This window comes from Schistocerca cancellata, chromosome 10 (genome assembly GCF_023864275.1).
Source record: "Schistocerca cancellata isolate TAMUIC-IGC-003103 chromosome 10, iqSchCanc2.1, whole genome shotgun sequence".
NCBI lineage: Eukaryota > Metazoa > Arthropoda > Insecta > Orthoptera > Acrididae > Schistocerca > Schistocerca cancellata.
The window spans coordinates 20,663,978-20,682,054 of NC_064635.1; the positions used below are offsets into that span (position 1 = coordinate 20,663,978).

Sequence of the window (18,077 nt, forward strand, 5' to 3'; positions counted from 1 at the left end):
TTTCCTGTTGACTTTTGCATTTTTCAACAAGGTAATCTACCACATTACAAGGCCAGGAATGTGAAGAAGTGATTCGAGGAACACAGTGGTGAGCTCCAATTGATGTGATTAGCTCCAAGATTGCCATATCTAACACATCAGGGATATATATATCTAAAAAGAAAGATGATGAGACTTACCAAACAAAAGCGCTGGCAGGTCGATAGAAACACAAACATACACACAAAATTCTAGCTTTCACAACCAACAGTTGCCTCGTCAGGAAAGAGGGAAAGGAGAGGGAAAGACAAAAGGATTTGGGTTTAAGGGAGAGGGTAAGGAGTCATTCCAATCCCGGGAGCGGAAAGACTTACCTTAGGGGGAAAAAGGACAGTATATACACACACAACACACATCATCACACACACACAAACACACCAGCACACACACACACACATCACACACACACACACACACACCTAACCTAACCCCCTAAGGTAAGTCTTTTCCACTCCCGGGATTGGAATGACTCCTTACCCTCTCCCTTAACACCCAAATCCTTTTGTCTTTCCCTCTCCTTCCCTCTTTCCTGACGAGGCAACCGCTTGGTTGCGAAAGCTAGAATTTTGTGTGTATGTTTGTGTTTGTTTGTGTGTCTATCGAGCCTGCCAGCACTTTTGTTGGTAAGTCTCATCATCTTTCTTTAAATATATTTTTCCCACGTGGAATGTTTCCCTCATATATATAGATATATAACTTTATGAACCTAGAAAAGCTGCTCAAAGTTATTTCCATGCTGTCCTAGGGAGACATTGCAACTTTTCAACACTGATTTATAAATTTTGTTGCAAATCTTTTGGGACTGTATGATAAGCTGACTATTTGTTCCTTCAAATGCTCAACATGATCAGTCTATTGCAATAAACATTCTTTTAGTATACCCTAGACTGAAAGATCCATGGAAGTGATTATCTGGGAAACTGAGGCCATTCATTAGTACCCCATTAGTACCTTCATTTAAGAAGGCCCTCACAATAACTTCATAATTGAATTAATGGTGATTGAAGACGAGACAGTTTAAGTGAAGGATGTGCTGCAAGGGTAGCTCCCATCCATGTAGCACAGAAAAGCTGGTGGTGACAGAAGGATGCAGATGGTCCAAGTTGTTAGGGAGTCATTGAAATCCAGCACATTGTGCTCAGATGCATGTTGTGCCACTGGGTGGTAAACTAAGTTCTCGGCCAGAGTTTGAAAGACATTCTTTCTGGTTGGCAGGTGGTTGGTTGTCATACCGATTTAAACAGGTGTGCAACAATTTAAGCAGAGCTGGTATATGAAATGGCTGCCTTTGATGAGGTAGGATAACCCTGACAGCACTGAAGTAGGAAATGCTGGGTGCATGGACTGGGTAACTAGAAATGATTTGCAACTCTTTCACAAGATAAGTGGAAAAATATTTTTATGGCTGCATATTATTCTCCTCTCTGTGCATGTGTAATGTAAAGTTGGTTTTGTTCTGAATGTAAATATTTATGAACGCTAATGTTTTCAAAGTGTGTCCAGTTCTCCAGAACAAAGTCCATAGGAGACGAAATTTAGTAGCCTATCGGGCTGTGAGCATGCTTACTCGTTTAAACAGTTGCCTATATTAAGATTTAGGATGATCACCAGATATCTATGCAGCACACTTATGTTCAATGAATACCTTCCATCTGTCAAGAATTGCCCTGGGAAATCATTTCTTACGACTCAATGAACAGTTGTATGCAAAGTACTCAATTTTCCGACACTGAAGTCAGGAATTATATGAAGTATTTGGAAAGCTCTACAGTATATAATCTCAATTTCGAGCTCTTATCAATACAGGCAGTAAGAATTTTCGGAAATACGGAAGCGTCCGATCCCGCCCGTCTGCTTTGACCCATGACGTCACAAATATGGCGGAAACGACCATAAACCACGATTCCAATATGGCGCACATAAAGTCGGTACGTACACATTATGAGGGCGAAAATACATCGAAACACACACACACACACACACACACACACACACACACACACACACACACACACTTTCCACAAAAAGTCTAATGACACTAACGGGACAAGCGCAGGAAATTGGGTGTTTTTAGGTGGGGCAAACTAAATATAAACAAATTTAGACACCCACCCCCATACAAAATCACACAAAACAACGAAAAAACCGATATCACAAAACCCCCCAAATACCTCTAAACACAATATCATCTGGAATCTGACACTTCCCTTGATGTATATAGCTCAACAGCAGCCCCCGATCACATGAATTAGGATCAAACACTTCCCTTGGCCTATGTAGCTCAAAAACATCTCCCGATACCAATATCAACATACACAGCCACACATTCAGATCTAACACTTCCCTTAACTTCGCACTGTTAATTTTATCAGTCATATCCACTCCTGAACAAAAACAACCGATTAATTTTACTAAAATTACCACACGATGTACAGCGAACAACACTAAATTAACCTTCCCACAAAATCGTTAACTCACTAAAACGAATTCCACTACAAACACAGCCGACACACTAGCAATTCTGGATAATGAGCAAAAGAAAACTGCCCATTACACCACACAAACGAAAACCCTGAACATACCCCCAGAGAGCACAACAAACCACAACACGACGACATCTACAAACACGCCACACAAACCAAACTCCGCGCCGTCATGACGTCACACGACAACACCCTTACGTCACGGGTCAAAGCCGACGCGTGGGATCGGACGCTTCTGTCGACCCGAATTTTCAACAAACAGCCGTCCAACTTCATAAACACTGTGCACATTACAGGAATATCAACTTACCATGTAACGGTTGAGTGATGAGAAAAATTACATGATTTCCATGTGCATATGCTATCACATACCAGTAAATGTAATTAATTCTAAAACTATCTGTTTTTCAATTGCAACCTTTGAAATTATGTTTGGCCGTTATATAGTCTGAATGTGATGCTAGACGCACTGCTGCCAGAGACCCCTCCCCCCGCTATGTAAGTTGTGTTGAAAGATGCGTAGCGTAGCCCGAGGTCTACGTTACACTGAAAGGTAATTTGGTTATCAGTTGGTGTAGTAGATGAATGTGAATCTCAAGGGTTGTAGTGACAAATTAAATTTTAATGTAGTCTTAATGTTAACCATTATGTTACATTTAAACGCATTTTTCCATCATAAAAATGCGAACTGGAAGATACATTCAGAAGACATTGGGCAACGGACAAGCCTCCGACCTCCACCACCCCCCCCCCCCCACCCCATTATTACGAAAGTACTGTGATGCAAATTACAACACTTTCACTGGATGCACAAAGACTTCCATGCACTTTCTGGGTTACGAAAATCACGTGCATTGAACAGTTTCGCGTTTGGAATGCTTGGATAGTTTCTCCATACTTTAATGTATTTGGAGGTTTGAGAAAACATGCTCGATTTAAAAGATTTTTAAAAGGTGACGATGAATCAGATTACGTTTAACTTAAAACGTGTACTGAACTACAGAAAACTTTGCAAATACTTTCTGCTATTATTGGTGCGGCTTCTGTGTTTTAACACAGATCAAGCATTAAGCTTCAACCTTATTTAAACTGTGTCAAATTCTATTTTGAAACACCCACACGAGACTATTTTCATTACAGTCATAGCTATGACTCTAGCTTACTCTAGCTAAAATAAATATGCTACCTGCGTTAGTCGGGACATCTTAAGGGACTACATGTAATTTAGAATTCCTTTGTAATAACTCGCATCCATAAATCCAAATAATTTATAGTATTAATTTTTTAAGAGGTATGTCGCATTTGGCTGTGGCAGCTTTATCGTCAATGTTTACTCCACATAAATCTGAGCGGCCTGATGGATCGATTGAACTTTTGTCAATTTCCTACATAACATGTTTCTGCAGAAGCTTACAAATAACTTAAATGCATTTTAACTATGATAATTTAAGGCACCGCACTACAACACTCAACCTTACCTGCTTCACTTAGTAACCACAAAGATTTCAGCCTACTTAGCAGATACCAAACTGCTCCGTCCCACGAAAGCAACAAGTGTCAAACTTTCGCGGACCCTGGTGACAGCAGTAACCTGATTGGTCGACGATTGCTACGGCAGTCACGCCAACGTAACGTTCTTCGACTGTCATGTCAGACATGAAAATATACCTCGAATATTGTAAATGCCGACGCTGTTTCACCCTTCCATCGATTTGATCGTATACATGAACTTTGCTCGTCATATCATATAGAACTAGGCAACTAAAAACATGTTCTGTCGGGGAAATGATTCAAAACGTATAGAATGCTACAGTGTGTTGCGGGCACAGGAACAGATATTGTGGTGCATAGTACGTTAATATGTACCCACTTCAGTGCGATAGGTGTTTTCTCTCTATGTTTAATAGTATTTCCGCAAATATATCACATAATTTACTACCTAATGTTTTCTGCACAGCCTTACCTGTACCATATGCCCGTCATATGTGGAATAACCGTTTTGCGTTCATGCGTCCACACTTAAGTACCTGACCTGCTGCATAGGGAAAAATAAATATTACTGGCTTGCTTGTACCATGTATACCTTGTGGAACTAACCAACCTAAATATATTATTCGTAATAGTTATAATTATATAATGCAGACTTTACCACTTCTGGCTCAAATAAAAATCTCAGTGAAGTTTCAAAAAAACCTGAAGCTTTGTTTCTCGCTCTAGACAGTAAGCAACATGTCAACGTCTGTTGGTCTCATGTCTCCTACAGATATGGTAGTGTAGCAATTTCCAAACTTAGCAACTCAAAAGCAGAAGATTTCAAAAGTCTTTGAAATTACGCACTAAAAATATCAAAACATAAATTCTACTGCCATCAAGCAAATGCTAAATGAAGGAATCATTGCACATGCCCTAATAACTACTATTACAACACCTATTTATAAGAAAGTTGGTACCAAAAATAATAGAATATTGTAGCCACAAACAGCTCAACCACAACTCCGAGCAAAACAATCTACTTAGCTCATCTCAATATGGTTTCAGACCTCATCATTCCACTGTCAAAGCAGTTGAGACGATCATCACAAAAATACATGATTATTTTGAGACTAAGAAAACAAACTTGTGCTACTTTTCTAGAGTTGAGGAAAGCTTTAGATATTATCTCCAGGATCATACTTATCAAAGGGCTACACTATTACAGAGTTGGAGATAATGCTCTTCACATTACTGGATCTTACCTAGGCAACAGAGAGCAGATGGTAACTATAAACAACCAAAGGACAAACTCATTATCCGTTACTAAAGCCATTCCGCAGGGCTCAAGGTCCTTTCCTGTTCCTTGCATATACATATATAAACGACTTACCCTCATTCGTGCCATGTCAGGCAGTATTATACACAGATGATACAACTCTGTTCACACAAGTTGATGATCTAGAGGTGCTGTGCCGTAATGTAAACAGAGAAATGGGCCAATGTACTAACTCGTTTAAGGAAACCCATTTACAAATTAAGAACAATAAAACTGAAGACATTGTTTTCAATTTAAGTGTCTCCAGAGAAGATAAAAATAATCAAACTGTTAGGTCCCACATAGATCAGAAATTCAACTGGGCGAGCCATACAGAAAAAAAGTGCTCCGAACTATCTTAGGTGATTTATATATTTTACAAACTATAATAATGTAAGCAAAGCACTACTACCATATGCATGTTTTGCATTTTTCCTCTCCTTCCATACCTGGGGAACTCTTATGTGGGGTAACTGCCCCAGCTCAAAAATTGTATTCAAATGACAAAAAAAGACTATCAGATGTATAGTAGCACTTCCTCTAAGAGAATCTTGTAAATATCACCTTAAAGAGCTCAATATTACAATAGTCCCTAGCCTCTATGTGCATAGTTGCCTTCTCAGTGTTAAGGAGAATTTAAATAATTTTAACATTAGGATACCTGCATAGCTAAGGTTCTCAACAATCACAAATATCTACGCCCCCAAATTTGTCTATAGATTCCCAAAGACTGACCATCTGTTCCCTACAGCACATTTAAGAAAGTTCAAATAGAGTGATTTAAAAAGGGACCATATTACTCCTTAAAAGAGTATGAAGAATCAGATTTAAGTGACATAAAGTTCTGACTACATTCACATTAAGTTGTAATAAATTGCTGGTTAATAGGTTCCTGCACATATACTTTTCACATTATATGTAACAACACAACACTGATGTAAATATCATGAAATTTTTATATGCCTTATGTCTCTTATCTATATATGTAAATAATTACACCAATAACATGTGAAATGTTCGAAAGTGAATACATTCTAAATTCTAAAAGTTATTAGTCTGCAAATGAAGTCAGTTCTGATGTAAAGTTGTTCAACACACTTGCCTGATCTATTAATAGAAAAATCTTTAGTTATATCACTAACACATCTTATATATACAGTCTGCCACAATTTATTTGTAGCTTCCTGTGGAGAGAAGCTACTTCCACCTGAATTGTATTGGAAAGTGACGTAAAAATGGCTTGTGCTCGTTCACTATAAATCATAAACAACATTTATTTATTCCTGTTTATTTAGATTTTTGTATTTAACCGTAAAGCTGATTACTTTCACAAATGCCACACACAGGTTGAATAATAAATTGATATAAATGATACTTACAAATAATAGTGGCACAAGTATCCATGTTAATGTAATTATAGATTGTAAGTCATTGCATGGATACAAACACTTATTTACTAGGAAAGTTTTTAACTCCTGTGGAACTGCTATAATTCACAAGTGGTAGCTTGTGCAACCATATCTGCCTTATAATGCAAGAGCTATTGTCAGTTATTTTTAATTTTTTCCTCTGCCTGAAGTAGTTACCCTTCCTTCTACTACCATAACTATGTGTATCATTGTACTTACTTACTTTGTTTTTACTATTCACATAAAGTGTGATAAGTTTGTGCAAATATCAGGAACATATTGTTGTTAAATGTTTATGTTGGACAGAAGTTTCATGAATGGAATCTCTGGAACTTGGTCCATGCATTAACCATATTGCTCTTTTTTGTTATACCAATATTCTACCCAGGTGCAGGTCTGCCCCACAGCTCAATAGCATAATTAAGAAAGTGATATATTGTTAGAGAGTATATAATTTGTAAGATTTGGTGTGGAGCTCTTTTCGCCACTTGTTTCCTGAGACAGAAGCCATTATTAATTACCTCACATACAGAATTAATGTGTTTCGAAACATAGACCTTTGTCCAGGCATGTACAAGAAATTTAATGTTTTCTCTTTCTACTGATGTAATACTACATACATTGTTCATTTCAACATCTTGAGAACTAGTTGCTTCAAATGTTATTAGCTGAGAATTACTTATCTTAGTGTTTAGGCCTTGGAGTAGAAAATCTGTAGTTACTTCTGTTAAAATTTTAGTTGTAACTTTCTGAAATGTCTTAAAGCCATTCTCATAAAGTAAGATGGAAGTGTCATGAGCATAACTTACTAGATGTGAACTGATGTGTTGTGTCATGTTACTGACAAAAAGCAAAAAGATGAGGATACCAAGAATTGACCCCTGTGGTACCCTCTAGATTAAACTATCTCTGGAATGCTGGAACTCCTTGACTGCATTATCTATTTTGCACGACGGTTTAGTATGTTACAGGTGATTTGTTAAGTATGTGGATAGTAACTGCATAGACAGTCTTTGGCTTTGTATGGTTTCAGTGTTTGTCTTCATTCTTTCATCAAGGAGGGTGTACACTTTATGGACAATTTCAGTAACTGTAGTTATTGTGCAGCGACATTTCCTAAAGCTGTGTTGTGTTTCTTTTAATTATTTTTTTTTGTAAAATAAGCAGAGGGCTGAGAATGGATAACCATTTCAAAGACCTCACTAAAGTTAAGTATCACTGATACTGGGCAGTAGTCTGAAACCTCTTTTGTACTTCACTGCTTATGCTTTGGTTTAACAATGCTTTTTTGTGACTGCTGGGGAATTTTTTCGCTAATACTACAATTTAGGAGGTAGTTTAGTGATATCACTGTGTCTTATACACATTTTTTAATACAGCACTCGACTTACTTACTTACCATCCCATCTAAATAAGTGTTTATCCTTTAATATTAGCATTATCTTGCCTATTCCATTTTCGTTATTCTCACCAAGATCAAAATGCGCTGTTTGAGTGGTGTGATTCGGTATCTGTCAGTACATGCCTATAGTGTGTGTTGTTTTCTGTTGGTGATATGGTATTTTTATTAAACAGGTTACATACCACTTTTGGGTCTTTTATAATACTACCATCCAGTATAATGTATGAGGGTTTGCTGTCCCTATTTGTAGAGATATTTTGATTAATTTTCAGGAGACCATACTTATTTTAATGGACTGTGATATTTTATATCATGGATCTGTTTTCTAAGGTTTGAAAGTTCTGCTTTAATGGTTTTTTAGCTGCTTTATATTTTTGTTTGGAAATAAACATTATTACTGATTTGTACAGGATATCAGTGTCATGGATATTCTGCCTAAGTTTAACAAGCTTGGCTGGAAGTATCAGTTCGTTATTTCTTCCACTCTGACTATGTATTGCCCCTGTTTACAGTTCTTTAATGGGGTAGCAGGAATTAAAGTGTCTCATTAGAATATTGTAAACTCTTCCCATTTGTTATCTAACCTTTGCACACGGTAAATTGTATCCCATAGACCTCGCACGCCAATATCTCTACCCTTTTGTGGTTAGAAACCAACATCTAAATGGGCTCTCATACACTCACTATGTATTGCATAATAATATTGATCATCTGAGAGCGGTATATGCGGTTTTCACGATGTACTGAAGGAAACTGCAGAACTGTAAAAATATTGAAGTTCGTTTGAAATGCTATACCGTGTAAGGGTGGTACTGCGCAATAAACGGCAGTTCTTGTTGAGGCAGAGACACATTGAATTCGTTGAACGAATTTCCGCAAAGAGCTGAAAAAAGTATATGACAAAAGATCAGGGAGTTTGTTAGAGAAAGTATATCTGAGAAATGAAATTCATGACTATTTAGGAAACATGAGATACTTGTTGTTCACAACAACAGAGGAAACTGAAGAACATGGTGTCTTCACAGTAGCCAGCCTTGGTGGCCGAGCGGTTCTAGGCGCTACAGTCTGCAACCGCGCGACCGCTACGGTCGCAGGTTCGAATCCTGCCTCGGGCATGGATGTGTGTGACGTCTTAGGTTAGTTAGGTTTAAGTAGTTCTAAGTTCTAGGAGACTGATGACCTCAGCAGTTAAGTCCCATAGTGCTCAGAGCCACTTGTCTTCACAGTAGGCAGACGAATTTATTTTCCTTGTATCAGATTTCAGAATTGGAAAATACGGTCCAATCATGTGTCTATTGAGCATACAAGTCTTCCATCTCTCTCTTTTTAATCAGTTGTCACAGTATGGGCAGAAGATCATGTAAGCTTTCAACCAGTGGGTCTAATCAGTAAAAACTGTTTTACTCCACTTGCTGCATTTGTTACAGTAGAGAAATACTTAGGAAACAGCGCATGACCACAGTAAGTTACATGGTTCCACGTGTTTAATTTGTAACTAGTTGTTATTTACGAATCAGTGCTGCAATTAATGAGCCTCTGATCTACTGCAATATTTACTGGAAGTTTTTCGGACTTATTTCGCCTGTTCTACGTAATTTATCCTTGTGTTTTGCAAGGCAAGCAACTAAATCAGAATGCGTAAGAGTTCCACTCTGCTGAACACAGATATGTTCTCTACCAAAGGTATCAAGTAAAATTTGTAACTGTACTGAAGACCTTTTGGTAGGGAGGATGTAGCATGTTATCTTGGATAGAGAGTCATCGTCCGATCTAGAAGTAATCCTGGGTCTGCCCCAAGGAAGTGTGTTAAGACCCTTGCTGTTCATGTTCTATATTAATGACATTGCAGACCATATTAATATTAATCTCAGACTTTGTGCAGGAGATACAGTTATCAACTGTGGAGTACTGGCTGAAAGGAGGTGCATACATATCCAGTAAGATTTTGATAAGATTTTAAAGTGGACCAAAGATTGGCAATTTTAAAATTCAAAAAATGTAAAAATATGTAGTGTCCTGTATCATGACTGTAGCATCAGTGATTCACTATTTGATTCTGCCAACTCGTACAAGTACGCTGATGCAACACTGTAGGGATATGATATGAAATGATCGCATGGGCTTAGTTGTATGTAATGTAGATGGTAGACTTCAGTTTATTGTTAGAATACAGGGGAAGTGTAAGGAGTCTACAAAGGTGATTGCTTACCAATGACTCGTGTGCCCAGTTCTAAAACATTGTTAAAGTGTGTGGGACACATGCCAAATAAGACTGACAGGGGTATTGAATGTATACTGTTAAGGGCAGCTCGAATGGTAACAAGTCTGTTTGATACATGTGAGAGTGTCACAGAGATACTACAGAAACTTGCAGACGTGTTCCAGAAAAATGGTTATAGCGACCGCTAAATTCGAGGCGCCTTCAAGCAAAACACCATATCACAGCCAACACCCGATGAAGACCAACAGAAAAAACTAACCTATGTCCCATACTTTGAAAACTTATTTGGAAATATCGATAGAATTTAAAATCTAAAAGGTAAGGGACAGTAGAAGACGGCGTGGGACTCTGGAAAATTGGTATATATTACATACCATGTGAATGCGAGAATGCACTCCAACCTCCAGCAACCTACAAAAACAGCAGTTGCTGAACATTGCCTTGAAACCAAACACAAAATCAAATATAAAGATACAAAAATTCTACGCTACACATTCCGCAATTGGCCTATCAGAATAGGATACATGTACATCTCATCAACAAGGATAAATGATTTCGACTTAGACAAGCATAGGTTCTGGCACTGAACACTGACCACAGTGAAGGCGGAGAGCAGAATGAGGACCAAAGGACGACTCCCAAGTTGAGCTATCTCCACCACTGTGGCAGGCCATATTGTGGTCCATACACAGGGTCAGTGGATGGGGAAGACGACTGTTATATATATCACAAGCACTGGTTCAGGATGTCAGTCAGCAGGAATAACCCAGTGATTATGGCACATTAAAACTTATAAAATTCGTTCTACAATGATCAATGAATCCAGCTGCGTACCAGAGAGACTTTCAAACAGCATATTCTCAAAAGATTAGCTATTTATCTTAAAAAGATCTGCTGGAAGATGTTGCCGGTGCACTCAATAAGAGAAACAGGTTATATAGTTATAATCAGTGCTCGATTTGCGAAACGAGAGGTTCCGGTACTGCGACCTTACATGGGGGTGTTCTTGAAATTTAGACTTCTTAAAGCATTATTTTAACGCGTTACTAAGCATTTTAAAGGTGTGAATACAACATTTGCTTTACATCACTTCAGCCACAGCAAACGTTTTGTTGTGGCATATCTGATTTCTTTTCTGCCAGAGGTACTGCTACAGGGTACCAGTGCACACCATCACAAATCGAGCACCAATTATAATTAATAGTCTACATTCATCTTTAGCTGTGTATGGCTCTATTGCAAACAGATTTGCACCAGGAATGAGTTTCGTTCTGGTATATAAACTCAATCAAGTCTAGTTACAAGTTTTTTTCACTAGTGTGAGATGTCGTGAGGGGTAGAATAACAGTCCCACAGCCTGGCAGTTTGAAGCTGCTTTCAAGAGACTTTTGGTACATATTTAGACTGGTACACTTACTAGTGCTAACTGCTCTGTCGCTGGTGCTACCACCTAGCGTAACATCAAATAAGGGAAAAAATAAGTACTTTGACTGTAACGAGTTGCCATCTATTCCAAGGGTTACATTAATAAATTATGACTGTGATTACATACTTCACCCAGTTTCTTTCATTTTGTGGAGGATTTATAGATCGACTTCGATGACCAGAATGAGTTAGTGAGTTTATCATTGATAATAGAAAACGGTCTTTGCATCAGTCTGCATATTTTACACCACATTTTCACAGGCATCAATTACTTGCACATGCATGCTCACACACAAGTCAAGTTACATGCGATACTGCGCCTCTTGCACACTGTCATGACAACTTACAAAAGTTGAAAGCCATTTAAGTGTCTTACATAATGTCACTTCCCACACCATTGCCTATGAACCTCAGCAGCTGCCACAAGGTCGATTTGCTCTCCTTCTGCTCTCATTCACTGGTCTGTACATACCTTTAAACGCTTGTTTATGTATGTGCATGGCTCGTGTCATGACAAAATAAAAGACTTAGATTTCAATTAAAGAACTACTTTGTTTAGTGGCATAATTTCTATGAACTGTGCAATAGGAGCATCATTCTAACATTTAGCAATTTCTTATAGACACTTATCTGTAATAGAGTATCATTTAAACTGATGTACGGGTTCGAAAAATATTGTAACTGAGAGTATGGACTTGCTGAGGTTCATATTATTACATAACAACCAGTGCTGTAAAGGTTTTTTATTTCAGTATAATACTTAATTTTATTGCCTTTGTCATTGAGTGTGAATATTATGGTAAGCAAAAATACAGAATTTATATGTGCTTTTAGGGATTTAATTAATGCTACTCTTGAGCCTAATTAAAATCCTATGTGAATACAATAGTGTCCAGTAATGGCTGTTCTGCATGGTAGTACAAAGTTTGGTTACACAATAAAGTACAGATAAAGTTAGTGTAAGCGGAAACTTTACTAACTCGAAAAATAAAAACAAAGCAGAACTGTTGAGACAAGAAGCTTAGTTTCTGATGTACCTTTGATGCACAGTAGATAGCATACAAGTACTTAACAGAAAATTTAGAAATAGTACTCTGAACATATATATATTATAGAAATGAAAGTGGTTTTCCTCCTTATTGGATAGCACCCTTATTTGCATTTTTGATGTCCCAAACGATTTCTACTAGATACCTATCTCGCCAACGTTTGTGAATCTGTCTTTTCTTTATCAACATCAGAATAAGCTCTTGGGCTAAAAGCTGCTCAACTCCTGTTACAGTTCACTCGGAAGCTTCGGGTGACACTAGCTTCTTCTTACGAAAAACTTTACTTTTAAACCTCTTGAAAGTCGCATAAGTAGCGTTTCCAACTTCAGTGGGTGAAAACATTAATTTCTAAGTAAGGGTAGAGGTGGAGGGACACATGTGTAAGCAGTTAGTACTTGCAGAAACCCGGCTTTGCATAGCTTTTCGTCTTTTTCCGCAAGTATACATAGTGGAGGTGTGAATAAATGTTAACTGATATTAACTACACAGTTATATTTGAGGAAATTGGCTATCCTACTGAATTTTCCGTACTGATGATCCCATATAAACGAAGAGAAACATTATGAAGTTTCATGTTGGTGCAGCATATATTATCGCAAACAGTGGATTCAATTATTCAAGCATTTGAAACTGTAATCAAGAAATATGACTCAACTCTTAACTCTGGATCACCTCCTGCAACTATTAATTCATGCAAAATGGAGCAGCAAGTGACAACCCAGAAGATGTGAGTATGTATGACTGGCACAGAAATGTTAAGCTTCCCACTTTCTGGAATACATGGCCACAGCTCTTGTTCCCACAGGCTGAATGATTATTTCAGCAGCATAGGGTGTCCAATAACAGTGATAAATACAAAATAATAGTTTTACTTCTGGGTTTCGAAATGACAGTAGTGATAGAAGATAATTTGTCACAACAATGTTATGCTACACTAAGGGAAGCGCTTATACGGCTTTAAAAACTGTCACCACAGCAGTGATTACAAAAAAAATTTCGCAGGTGAAAATGTGGGTGTCAAGTCTCTGCCACAAGTCCTCAGATTTTCATCTACATAAGCAGCCCCCGAACTTCTGCCTGATCAGTCATTATGCATGTTATGGCTTCATAAACTTCCTCACTGCTACTTCAGCGAAAACAGACATACTGTTATAAGTATCAGTAAAAATGCATACATTGTAACAAAATACCTTAACTGAAATTTATGCATGTCCAAAAATCAATAACAGGAATGATAGTGGCCCAGAAACGTGCATGGGAACAGAAGCCGATGTCACTAACTTGGGAGCACATTCTTGAACAATTCCCATCAGCAACAAGTACTTAGCCTTTTGCTGGCAAGTGTTCTACCAACTGAGCTACCCAAGCTTGGAGAACTAGTTCTGCAAGCCATGGAGGAGAGCTTCTGCGATGTATGGAAGGTAGGAGACGAGGTACTGGCGGAATTAAAGCTGTAAGGACGGGTCGTGAGTCGTGTTTGGGTAGCTCAATTGATAGAGCACTTGCCTGCGAAAGGTAAAGGTCCTGAGTTCGAGTCTCGGTCTGGCACACAGTTTTAATCTGCCAGGAAGTTTCATATCAGCACATACTCTGCTGCAGAGTGAAAGTTTCACTCTGGAAACAAGTACTTAACTCAGCCTATCACTGAAAAACTAGCAGCATAAGTGACAAAACTAAGATTAGATTAGACTAAATTAGATCAATTTTGGTTCCATAAACCCAAAAATAAGATGACTCTCATGGGTGTGGCACATTTCAGGAAGTATAAGATAAGAAAATAGAACATTTGAACGTCACACTCACTTCCCTTACCATTAATCAGGAGACTGTCAAGATATGTGAATATATTACAGTAAACTGGAACTGCTAAGATTAACAAAATTAATACAGTGTCAGAGTGAAACATAGTTATGCACTTTTAATTTATCATAAACAAAATACCTAATCTTGACTTTTGTGTCCCAGAGCTGTGAAAACTGAAATCTACTGGAAATTTTTTCTTAAGATAATCTAAATCTATTCATCTACAGAGTAGAAGGACTTGCCTACCAAAAAGGCTTTCAAACTCCATTCAATCTGTGTTTTATCTGAAACCAAGTTTTTAATGGTTGCTGGCAATTTATTGAAAATGTGTGTTCCTGAATTTGGACCCATTTTTGCACCAGTGTAAGTGACTTCATGTCTTTACATAGATTGTTTTTATTCCTAGTATTGATACTATGTATTGACCTATTGGTTGGAAATAGAGATATATTATTTGCAACAAATTCCATCAAGAAATAAATACACAGATTGGAATATCCAGTTCCTTGACCAGTTTTTGCATGATGGTTTTGAATTTAGACCACAAATGAGTCTTATTACAGGCTTCTGGACTCTAAAAACGTTTCAGTTTGATGAGTTACTCCAGAATATGATCCCATATAACACAATAGAATGAAAGTAAGCATAGTATGCATGTTTTTTCATATGTTTATATCTCCTACATCTGACATCATTCACACTGCTTATACATACTTGTTTAGGAGCTTCAGAAATTCTGTGGTATGCCCTTTCAAACTGAATTTATTATAAGTTGTAATGCCAGAAATATAGCATTGTGAATCTCTTCTATCTGCATATCTTCATATGTTAAATGATGCTATATTATGCCCTTCCCAACTGAATTTAGTATTTAGTTGTAATCTCAGAATTTTAGCATTGTCAATCTCTTCTATTTGAATGCTGGAAGGAAATCTCTTAGAGATTCTGAACTGCATTTAGTAGATCTTTTCAAAGTTCAATGATAGTAAATTAGCTTTAACCGATTTATTAATTCCAGTGAAAATTAGATGAGCAGCCATTTCTAAATCTGTACTTAAATTTTTACATACACACACACATTAATCCTTGTTCCATAGATCATGAATGCGACATTTCATAATGATGTGGAATGTGTCCATTTAACATCAGTTTTCTTTACACAAAATAATTAATTTTTTTTTACATTTACTACTTCGTATTTAAGAATTCATCTACTGAGTAGAAGGAGTTGTCATTCAGAAATTCTTTTTATTTGCTTTTAAATGTTGGTTGGCTATGTGTCAGACTTTTAATACTGTTAGGCAAATGACCAAAGATTTTGTGGCGGTATAATTCACCCCTTTCTGTGCCAAAGTGAGATTTAATCCAGAATAGCGAAGATCATCCTTTCTTCTAGTGTTGTAGCTATGCACTTCACAGTTACTTTTCATTGGGATGGGTTATTAATGATACATTTTATAAATGAATATATGTATTGTGAAGGTACTGTGAATGTCCCGAGTTCCTTAAATAAATGACTGCAAGGTGATCTGTGGTGGACTCCAGCTGTTATTCTGATTACATGCTTTTGTGCAGTGAATACTTTCTCTCTTATTGACAAATTGCCCCAAAATATGATGCCATATGAAAGTGGTGAATGAAAATAGGCATAGCAGGCTAATTTACTGATTTGTTTATGACCAAAATTTGCAGTAACCCTAATAGCATAAGTAGCTGAACCTAATCATTTCAGCAGGTCATCAATGTGTTTCTTCCAGTTCAATTTCTCATCAGCACACACACCCATAAATTTTGAGTATGCTGCCTTTGCAACAGACTTCTGTTCGTAATCTATATTTATCAATGGTGTTATGCCATTTATTGTACAGTATTTTATAAACTGTGTTTTCTCAAAATTTAGTGAGATTCCATTTGCAGAGAACTGCTTAAAATTTTTTGAAATAGATTATTTGCAATTTCCCCAGCTGATTATTGCTTGTTGGGTGTGATTACTATACTTATACCATCAGCAAAAAGAGCTAGCTTTGCATTTTGGTGAATATAGAGCGGCAAGTCGTTAATATACACTCCTGGAAATGGAAAAAAGAACACATTGACACCGATGTGTCAGACCCACCATACTTGCTCCGGACACTGCGAGAGGGCTGTACAAGCAATGATCACACGCACGGCACAGCGGACACACCAGGAACCGCGGTGTTGGCCGTCGAATGGCGCTAGCTGCGCAGCATTTGTGCACCGCCGCCGTCAGTGTCAGCCAGTTTGCCGTGGCATACGGAGCTCCATCGCAGTCTTTAACACTGGTACCATGCCGCGACAGCGTGGACGTGAACCGTATGTGCAGTTGACGGACTTTGAGCGAGGGCGTATAGTGGGCATGCGGGAGGCCGGTTGGACATACCGCCGAATTGCTTAACACGTGGGGCGTGAGGTCTCCACAGTACATCGATGTTGTCGCCAGTGGTCGGCGGAAGGTGCACGTGCCCGTCGACCTGGGACCGGACTGCAGCGACGCACGGATGCACGCCAAGACCGTAGGATCCTACGCAGTGCCGTAGGGGACCGCACCGCCACTTCCCAGCAAATTAGGGACACTGTTGCTCCTGGGGTATCGGCGAGGACCATTCGCAACCGTCTCCATGAAGCTGGGCTACGGTCACGCACACCGTTAGGCCGTCTTCCGCTCACGCCCCAACATCGTGCAGCCCGCCTCCAGTGGTGTCGCGACAGGCGTGAATGGAGGGACGAATGGAGACGTGTCGTCTTCAGCGATGAGAGTCGCTTCTGCCTTGGTGCCAATGATGGTCGTATGCATGTTTGGCGCCGTGCAGGTGAGCGCCACAATCAGGACTGCATACGACCGAGGCACACAGGGCCAACACCCGGCATCATGGTGTGGGGAGCGATCTCCTACACTGGCCGTACACCACTGGTGATCGTCGAGGGGACACTGAATAGTGCACGGTACATCCAAACCGTCATCGAACCCATCATTCTACCATTCCTAGACCGGCAAGGGAACTTGCTGTTCCAACAGGACAATGCACGTCCGCATGTATCCCGTGCCACCCAACGTGCTCTAGAAGGTGTAAGTCAACTACCCTGGCCAGCACGATCTCCGGATCTGTCCCCCATTGAGCATGTTTGGGACTGGATGAAGCGTCGTCTCACGCGGTCTGCACGTCCAGCACGAACGCTGGTCCAACTGAGGCGCCAGGTGGAAATGGCATGGCAAGCCGTTCCACAGGACTACATCCAGCATCTCTAAGATCGTCTCCATGGGAGAATAGCAGCCTGCATTGCTGCGAAAGGTGGATATACACTGTACTAGTACCGACATTGTGCATGCTCTGTTGCCTGTGTATATGTGCCTGTGGTTCTGTCAGTGTGATCATGTGATGTATCTGACCCCAGGAATGTGTCAATAAAGTTTCCCCTTCCTGGGACAATGAATTCAC

At 38.9% G+C, this 18,077-nt stretch overlaps 1 protein-coding gene across 1 annotated transcript in view; it reads right to left on the reverse strand.

The window, feature by feature from the left end:
- Window positions 1–4,075, reverse strand: part of LOC126106811 (uncharacterized) — a 125,160-nt gene extending 121,085 nt beyond the window's left edge. The window contains exon 1 of the mRNA XM_049913205.1: window positions 4,001–4,075. The gene's annotated coding sequence lies outside the window, so the exon portion shown is untranslated. The remainder of the gene's footprint in view (window positions 1–4,000) is intronic.
- Window positions 4,076–18,077: the final 14,002 nt, after the last annotated feature.